At 43.5% G+C, this 9,674-nt stretch overlaps 1 non-coding gene across 1 annotated transcript; it reads left to right on the forward strand.

The window, feature by feature from the left end:
• The first annotated feature begins 5,878 nt into the window (after window positions 1–5,878).
• Window positions 5,879–5,985, forward strand: LOC120266153. The gene has a single exon (XR_005537995.1). It is a non-coding gene; the product is annotated as a small nucleolar RNA R71 (small nucleolar RNA).
• Window positions 5,986–9,674: the final 3,689 nt, after the last annotated feature.

Here is a 9,674-nt window from a genome sequence, read left to right on the forward strand (position 1 = left end):
CTAATTGAACTCTACGTACCATCCCCATTAGCCTCAATATCTCCATGCCCAGGGGAGCAAGTATAGTCACCTCTTGGCTCCTCTAATCACGTCGAGTAAACCCATACTGATAACTAACCTCGTGACATAGGGGCCCGAGAAAATCACTCCTAGTCGGGCAAACTGCCCATGATATCATATATACTCCGCCATGATATGCACCAAATATAAAGGTATGCGCCGTATCATCGAGTTTAAATATAATAGTTCCTGTCGGCTGAGCACACCAGTATTGTCACCCCACCCGTTCACTGACCTACTCAGCACAGCGTATATGTAAATTGTAGCTCGGACGGGAGAGGCAAGTGGCCTTAGAAATCCCGGGCTCATACTGCCCCTGTCCACACAATATGGTATATGCACGTTGCGGAGTCAAACTCCCGGGATAATCTGTGGGCAGCTGCTCATGCTCCTCTATCGATGTATAGGCCGCATCATATAACTCCATCCAGACTATAAACTGAGTCACGCTCAAGCTATGATACGGTCCGAGGGCTCAAAACTGTATAGCACTTACATTGTCAAAACTAGAATATGAGCGATCGAACTCGAACGATGTGAGCACATCAAGCGTCAATGCGTGGATGACCGGATCTCTGATTAACAGTAAACGACCCCAATTGCCAACTGCAAGCATATCCTCAACTTCATCGGCCATACCCTCTGCTAACTGAATTTCCCTGAGTGTGCTCACGTCAGGAAATTAGGTCTAACCGAATCTAAGCCTCGACAACCGCTCAAATCGCGCCTAATGCTCGGGAATAGTGAATGCTACGTAATCCAAATCGAGTGAAGGATCACGTGGACGCTTGTTAGCTTGCTTCTTTGACCAAGGTACCATGATATGTAAAATTTTAACTCAAATCGATCAAACAATATCATTAAGTTGGACTGCAGAAATCCGCATGGTCGTGTTGAATTTCCACATCCTCGTGAGGATCCACAGGATATGAAACCCGCTCGGCCGCGCCTAAAAATTTCAAAAATACACCATTTGACCGCTTCTAACTTTGTCATAAGCATGCATAACCACTCTAATTGCAGGAACGGAGCAACATTAACTAGTTTCATCGATAAAAATCAAGAATTGGTGAAGAAAAACAAGAAATAGGGCTTACTGACAAGTTGAATTTGAAAACTTTGATTCGGCCAGAAAACCAAGTTAAAATCCCCCCAAATGAGTAATACGAAGTCAGGGAAAGAGTGAGGTGTGCTCTCAGATGAATGAGGAGTATGAAAATGAAGAGAAATGGCGAGACTTTAAAAAGAACTCACGCCTCTTGACATTCTGATCATCCGCACGGGCGTGCGGAAATTACCCACGCCCGTACGCCTCCAAAGAAGAGAGCCATAGGGGCAAACACATGCCCCTGTACACTCTCGCGAAAATACTCCTTTGTCTTTGAACATAACCGCACGGGCGTGCGGAAAATACCCATGCCCGTGCGCCAGACCCATAGGGGCAGACGCTCGCCCCTGTGGCTTTTTGGTCCAACCGAGAAAAATCACTAAGTGTTTCACATGCCCGTGCAAAAAATTTCGCACAGCCGTGGACATTCATAGGCCCAACTCACAGGGGCGAGCACACGCCCTTGTGTCTTCTCGGGATGGAGGAGGGCCCTATTGCAAAGATCCACACGGCGTGCGGAACATACCCACGCCCGTGCGTTTAGTCATAGGTTCGCCCGCAGGGGCGAGTCCACGCCCCTGTGTGCTCTCGGAAAAAATTGCTAAATTTTTGTAGGAAGATGCACTCTCGTGCGGAAATTACCCACGGGCATGCGAAACTCACAAGGTCGCTCACAGGGGTGCGTCCACGCCCCTGTATCTTCTCTGGACGAGCTCGTAATGCAAAACCACGGGCATGAAGAATTTTCACACGACCATGCGTTTGCTCTGGATGCCTTAGAAAACTCTGCAAGCTCTGCAGAAAATTTCTGAACATGAATACACACTCAAGAGCCTTCCCTATCATGCAAAATACACAAGCGAAAAAACATGAGAAACTAGCTCGAACTACCAAAACTTTGCCAAATCCACATTAAAACACACGATGACATTAAGAGTCCACAATAAAATCACAGCAAAAGCAACTAAAAATCTAGACACTAAAACTCAACACTTTATTCATGCAAACACCAAGCTAACAACTAAGAAAATAGTAAACACTTGGGTTGCCTCCCAAGAAGTGTTTGTTTAACGTCACTAAGCTTGACATACCTAATCTTACCTCATGGGGGTTCATAGATGAAGGTTGCTCTCTTACCCATAGCTTGAAAGCATGAAGAGTAAGGTCTCTTGAAGGTAGATGGGAAAGTTATCGGGCTTGGTACCACCTAGCAATAGTTCATCCAACTTATTCGGTTCTCGCACATCCCCAACAGCCTTGGGGAATTTCTGGTGGCATCTCCTCACCCTCTTCATCTTCCGGAGCACCTTCTTCATGATTCCCGGAGTAGATGGTACTTCTTCTGTTGAATCAAGCATCATTACTTCCTCGTTGTCAACCTCTTGGTCATACAAACCCTCGGTGTCGGATTGAACATTTCCTTCATATATTCATCAACAATCTCATCAGTAGTGTTGAGAAAGTAAAGAGTACCATCAAAGTCAAAAGAATGTCGCATGGCTTTGGTGAGGCAGTATGTGAGCTTATCATCTCCAACCCTCAGTCTCAACTCCCCACCGTCCATGTCGATCAAGGTCTTGAAAGTGCGCAAGAATGGCCTCCCAAGTATCAATGGTAAATCCGCATCCTCATCGACGTCCAACACTATAAAATCTACAGGAAAAATGTACTTATCCACCTTGACAAGCAAGTTTTCAATGATGCCCCTCGGATGTCTCACCGTTCGGTCCGCCAATTGCAATGTCATCCGAGTAGGCCTAGGCTCTCCCAAGCTAGCTTCTGAAGAAAGTATACGACATGACGTTAATACTGGCCTCTGAGTCCACCAATGCCATTTCTTCACCCAAATTGCCAATGTTACACGGAATGATGAAGCTTTCCGGGTCTTTCTACTTGTTCGGCATATTCTTTTGCAAAAGCGCCGAACAAGAGCCATCTAAGATCACTGAAGCACTCTCCTCCAACTTTTGTTTGTTGGTTGACAAGGGTCCCCTTGCGTATATCCCGCAAGTGCACGGGTTTGTCGAAGTAATAATCCCGGATGAGCGGGTATCGAATCCACAGGGAGTAAGGAGTAAAAACACCTAAACCTCTTCTTAGCTATGTGAAAGATCAATAGTGATAAGTGTGACAGGGATTCAATTCTTAAAAGTAAAAGCAACAAGTAAGAGAGCACGAGTAAAGGAGGAGGTAAGGCAATCGATAAAGATGGGGTACTCGGATAATGCTCCGCCTAGGATAATTGTTTCAAGTGCAAGAACCCTCTATTTATCTTCCTAATCAATGCAATGGTGAGTCGTGAAAATCCTTAATTACATAGTTTTCAAATCTAAGGTCAACTATGCCTAACTCTATACATGTCCTGGAGGAGAGATTAGATAACCTCTCAACCTCGCACTCGAATAGAGTTGCAAAGAGCCTAGGGATTCCAAGTGATAAATCTCTTCCGAATTATAGACCTGACCCTTTGGTCCAGGTGGAAGGTCCCTAACCACGATTAAGCCCTAGATACTAAGATCACCTCAACGCTTCACTCCGTTGCACGCGCAACTAAGCCCCAGAGGAGGGTCATCCCTTAGACCATTCGCTCTATTATGGCCGCAAGGAACTCGGGGAATGGAGGTAGAATCTATCACGTTGGAGGGGAAAGTGGACGCTCCTGTATGACACTGTACCTCTCGACTCACCCTCTCAACCCTCTCCAACCTAGCTTTGTCTAACGCTCGTGGTGTGCCACTCACTCACAAGGTTACCAACAAGAACTCTCAACCCTAGTGTTACTCTAGGGGAAATTTTCATCCAATCAAGCATTCAAGGTTGGAACTCACAACAAACATCAATTAATTGAAAGCAAATAAAGAGATTCAATGAAACAAATACATCCTATGGTTCACAAATACCCAAGTACCCACTAGGGGTTTAGCTCTCCATAGAGCTAAGTACAATCAAAGAAATAGAATGTAAAAGCAATGAATCCATAGAGAAACCTCCTCAATAGTCATGTCGATGGTCTTGTGGAAAGTCCTCTACTCGTCATCCAAGTATTCCCTTGTCCGATATAGGATACGCCTCGACGGAAGCTCCCCTACCAACCTTCTTCCTCAGGAATGACGATGTCAGAGTCGTAGAACCTCTCCAAAACTTTAGCCAATACGTCTCAAAACAATAGCCGAAACCCTCTCTCAAGTTAGGGAAAAGATGGAGAAAAGAATGCTGAAATCGGGGCTGAATCGGCTTTAAATAGGGCTGGAATCGGGCGACCACATGGGCCTATGGATTTTTCACACGCCCATGTGGAATTTCCACACGCCCGTATGGATTCTCTGAATTCCTATTTTCTCGGCCGGCAATGAACAGTGCTGCTACAATGCTTTCGCTGCAGTGTTCTGCTGAAGTACCTGGCCTAAAATACTTCCCGAGTCCATACTTTCATCGAGGTGACGCAAACGGGAACACATTCACGTCGTAGATCGCTTTGCTTCTTTAATGACGGACAAGTTGGTGGAGATCTTGTTCTATGTGCATAAGTTGGAATGCTTGAGTGTGACTGCCCTTGTGCCCCTCCAAATGGTTTTGCTAACTCAAATACGAGGATGTTGGCACACACACTCTAGCATCTCGCACCCGACCTATGTCTTCGCGTTTGAACCTTAGCAAGATTTCCTCCAAAATCGGTTCATTATGATCCACATTGGCTTCTTTCCTTCATACTCGGCCTCACAACCCTACCTGCACGAAAGTAACATAAAAACACACATATTAGTGTAAAAACCCGAGAAAAGTAATGCTCAACATAAGGACAGAATGCTTCGCATTCATATCACACAAGCACTTATCATTGGTCAATAAATCCTTCAAGAATTTTGCATACTTAGGCATTTAGGACAATGCCTCAACAAAGGGAATGTTGATATGGAGTTGCTTAAACAAACTCAGGAACTTCTGAAAGTGATCGCCTTCACATGCTCTCTAGGATTGGTCTCGGTATTACTTGGCAAGCCTCCTTGTGGTTTCTCCGATAAAGACTTCGTAATTTGCCCCACTTGATTCTCAAGATTGTGCAAAGAAGCGGTGTGGTTGCGAAGTGTAGCCTTGACTGATTGAAACCTTGTATCCGATGATTGCATAAATCTAGTCAAGGTCTTCTCTAAATCAGTCATTCGGGTTTCCAAGCCTGAAACTCGATTCTCCACGTTTGGGGCTTGTTGTTGTTGGAAACCTGTTGGTGCCATGGCCTTTTGTGGGCCTTGGTTGCTCCACGAGAAATTGGGATGATTCTTCCAACCCGGACTGTAGGTGTTGCTATATGGATTCCATTGGTTCCTCATTGCATTACCCACAAAATCGACTTTCTCCACTGAAGATGCATCACCAATAGAGATTGGGCAATCAGAGGGAGCATGTCCTCCATCACACCCGGTGCAAGTAGTAATAGCCACCACTCTATTAGAAGTTAGAAGGTCTAACTTCTTACTCAACGATTCCACTTGAGCCGCCAATGAAGTCACTGTATCTATTTCATGGAGCCTGACCACCTTTTTCCTATCCCCCGTATTCGATTGATAATTGTTCATGGCCATGTCTTCTACTAACTATCAGGCTTCTTCAGGGGTTTTACTCCCCATTGTACCTCCTGCGGTGGCATCTAACAATTTCCATGTACTCGGATTCAACCCATTATAGAAAGTCTGAATAATCATCCATTCGGGAAATCCGTGTTGTGGGCACCACCGTAAAAGATCCTTGAAGCACTCCCATGTCTCAAATAATGACTCTAACTCCATCTGCACAAACAACGATATCTCATTGTGAAGCTTGGCCAACTTCCCCGGAGGAAAGTATCTAGTAAGAAAAGTTTCGACCATCTCGTTCCAAGTCGTGATGGAGGCCTTGGGCAAAGAATGTAGCCACTGCTTGGCTCTTCCCTTAAGAGAGAATGAGACAGCCCTCAATCTAATAGCATCATCCGATACAATGTTAATCCTTAGCATATCACAAACTTCTAAGAAGTTCTCTATATGGTTGTTTGGATCCTCATCGGCCAAACCATTGAACTGCGTTGATTACTGTAATCGGGGGTCACACAATACTCAATTGTGTACCCAAAACTGAGGGTCTAGCATAATCAGAAAGTGTCCTCTGTTGCTCATTCTGTTCTGCCATATTATCTGACCCTTTAACTTCTATTTCAGCTTGATTAGACGGTTCTTGCACAGGTTCTTTTCCCTTATTTTGAGTGTATATTAAAGTTCAGGATCTCCTTCAATCAATATCGAAGGGTTCCCTCGGGTCATAACCTGGAGCTACACCCAAACAAAGAAAACAAATCAGAACGATGATAGAAAAAGAAGATGTGAAATAGAATGAATGAATACATATCTAAGAAAACAAAGTGCAAAGTATCTCTAAATGCCTACTCCCAGGCAACAGCGCCAAAAACTTGACAACGCCCCTTGTCTATGTCCCGCAAGTACACGGTTTTGTCGAAGTAATAAATCCCAGATGAGTGGGTATCGTATCCACAGGGAGTAGGGAATAAAAACACTTCAAATTGTTTCTTAACTAAGAAAAAAGTGAATAATAGTTGTGTGACAAAATGTAATGTAATAAAAGTAAAAGAGACAAGAAAGAGAGCGCAAGTAAAGGAGAGCTAAGGCAATCGATATAAATGGGGTACCCGGATATTATTCCGCCTAGGACAATCATTTCAAGTGCAAAACCCTCTATTATGCTTTCTAACTAATGCATTAACGAGTCATGGAGACCCTTCAATACATGGGGTTAACCATGCCTAACTCTATACATGTCCTGAGGAGAAATTAAACAATCTCTCAACCTCGTACTCACATAGAATCACAATGAGTTCTAGGGATTCCAAGTGATAAATCCTCTTCCAAAATGTAGACCTAACCCTTTTGGTAAAGGTGGAAGGTCCCTAGTCACAATTAAGCCCTTGGTGCAAAAATCACTTCAGCGATTCACTCGGTTGACTCTGTAACTGAGCCCCAGCGGAAGGTCATCCCTTAGCCCATTCACTCTACTATGACCGCAAAAAACTCATGGAAATGGAGGTAGGATAAATCATAACGGAGGAGAAAAGGGGACGCTCCGCTACCTCTCGACTCACCCTCTCAACCCTCTCCAATCTAGCTTTGTCTAACTCTCGTGGTGTGTCACTCACTCACAAGGGTTACTAATAAGAATCCTCAACCCTAGTGTCACTCTAAGGGAGTATTCATACAATTAATCATATAAGATTGGAACTCAATTAGCACATCAATTAATGAAAGCATAATAATGAGTTTTAATGAAACAAATACATCGTAGGGTTCACAAATCCAAGTACCCACTAGGGGTTTTAGCTCTCCATGGAACTAGTTACAATCAATGAAATCAAATTTTAAAACAAGTAATCCATAAAACACCCGCTCGATAGTCGTGACGATGGTCTTGTGGAGAAGCCTCTACTCGTCCAAGGGTCCCTTTGTCCGGCCTAGAACCTCTCCCACTAAACTTCTTCCAAACATAGCGCGATGTCGGAGCCGTAGAACCTCTCCCAATCCCTAGCCAATACCTCTCAAAACACTATCCGACACCTCCTCTCAAGTTATGGAAAAGATGGAGAAAAGATTGTTGAAATCGGGCTGGAATCAGGAATACACATGCCCCTATGGATTCACCACACGGGCTTGTGGAATAATACACGGGCATGTGAAATTCCCACATGCCCATGTGGATTCTCTGAAAAACCACTTTTGTCGGCGGCTGTGAATAGTACCTGCTACAATGAATCTCTACAGTGTTTGCTGCAGTACCTTGCTACAATACCAGCCCGAAATACTCCCGAATCCATGTTCTCATCGACGTACCCTAAACGGGCACACTTTTACATCGTAGATCGCTTTGCTTCTTTGATAAATGGCTACATTGGTGGAGATATTGCTATATATGCACAGACCGGAATACTTGAATGTGACTGTCTTTGTGCCCCTCCCAATCATTGCGCTGACTTGAATAAAAGGAGGTTGGCACACATTCTCACATCTTGAACCGGACATATGTCTTCACATTTAATCCTTCTCAAGATTTTCTCCACATGGTGCATTCACGATCTACATTGGCTTCTTTCTTTAACATTCGGCTTCACAACTCTATATGCATGAAAGTAACATAAATGCACACATATTAGCACTAAAACCTGATAAAAGTAATGCTCATCATAAGGAATGAACACTCCGCATTCTTATCACACAAGCACTTATCCGCACTTTACTCTATTATGACCGCAAATAACTCTTGGAAAATAGAGGTAGGATTAATCATAACGAAGAGGAAAGGGGACGCTCCGCTACCTCTTGACTCACCCTCTCAACTATCTCCAATCTTGCTTTGTCTAACCCTCATGGTGTGTCGCTCACTCACAAGGACTACCAATGTAGACTCTCAATCCCTAGTGTCACTTTAAAGGGAGAAATCAATACAACAAACATTCAAGATTGGAACTCAATTAAAAACATCAATTAAAAAAAAATAATAAAAGGTCAAAGAAATAATATCATCCTAGGATTTACAAGTTCAAGCACCCACTAAGGGTTTAGCCCTCCATGTAGCAAAATACAATCAACAATGAAGTCAAAAGTAAAGAGATGCAATATATGAATAAACCCCCCTTGGTATTTATGTCGATGGTCTTGTGGCGTAGCCTTCTCCTCTTCAAAGTTTCTCTTGTCAGGCCAAATGCACAACTCACCGAATCGGTGCTGATGAAAGCTCCCCAAATAACTCTCTTTCAAAGGAACGTGGTGTCGATGGCCGTAGAACCACTCCCTAAAACCTTGCCAAAGCTCCTCTAAATCCTAGCCGCATGCCTCTCCAAAGTTGGGGAAAAGATGGAGAAAAGATGGAAAAAAGGATTCCTAAGAATCTGATTTTCTGTAGCCTTTGAACAGTAACTGTTACAGTAAATTACTATAGTGATTTGCTACACTAACCTGCTACAATATTCCTCCAAAAACACTCCGAACCCACACTTTTCATCGAGGTAACATAAATGGGCACACGTCTATGCCGTAGATCGCGTCACTTCTTCAATAAGGGATAACACTGATGAAGGTCTTGCTTTAGCTCTGCACAAGTCAGAATACACAAATTTGACTGTCTTTGTTCCCCTCCAAACCATGTAATTACTTGAGCGCATGGAGGTTGGCACATATTCAAGTATTTTCGAGCACAACTTGTGTCTTCACGTTTGTTCACTCCAAGATTCCATCAACAAAGTGCAATCGCAATCTACTTTGGCTTCCTTCCTCTACATTTTGGCTCCACAACCCTACATTCACAAAAGAACACAAAAATCACATGTATTAGCGATAAAATCTAAGAAAAGAAATGGTTATCGTAAGAAAAGAATACTTCGTATTACTAATACACAAGAACTTATCATTTTTCAATAGGGTAGATCCCAAAATATGCTTATTTTCATCCATTTATGATCAGCTCCATAACC

This window comes from Dioscorea cayenensis, chromosome 7, assembly GCF_009730915.1.
Source record: "Dioscorea cayenensis subsp. rotundata cultivar TDr96_F1 chromosome 7, TDr96_F1_v2_PseudoChromosome.rev07_lg8_w22 25.fasta, whole genome shotgun sequence".
In the NCBI taxonomy this organism is placed as follows: Eukaryota; Viridiplantae; Streptophyta; class Magnoliopsida; order Dioscoreales; family Dioscoreaceae; genus Dioscorea; species Dioscorea cayenensis.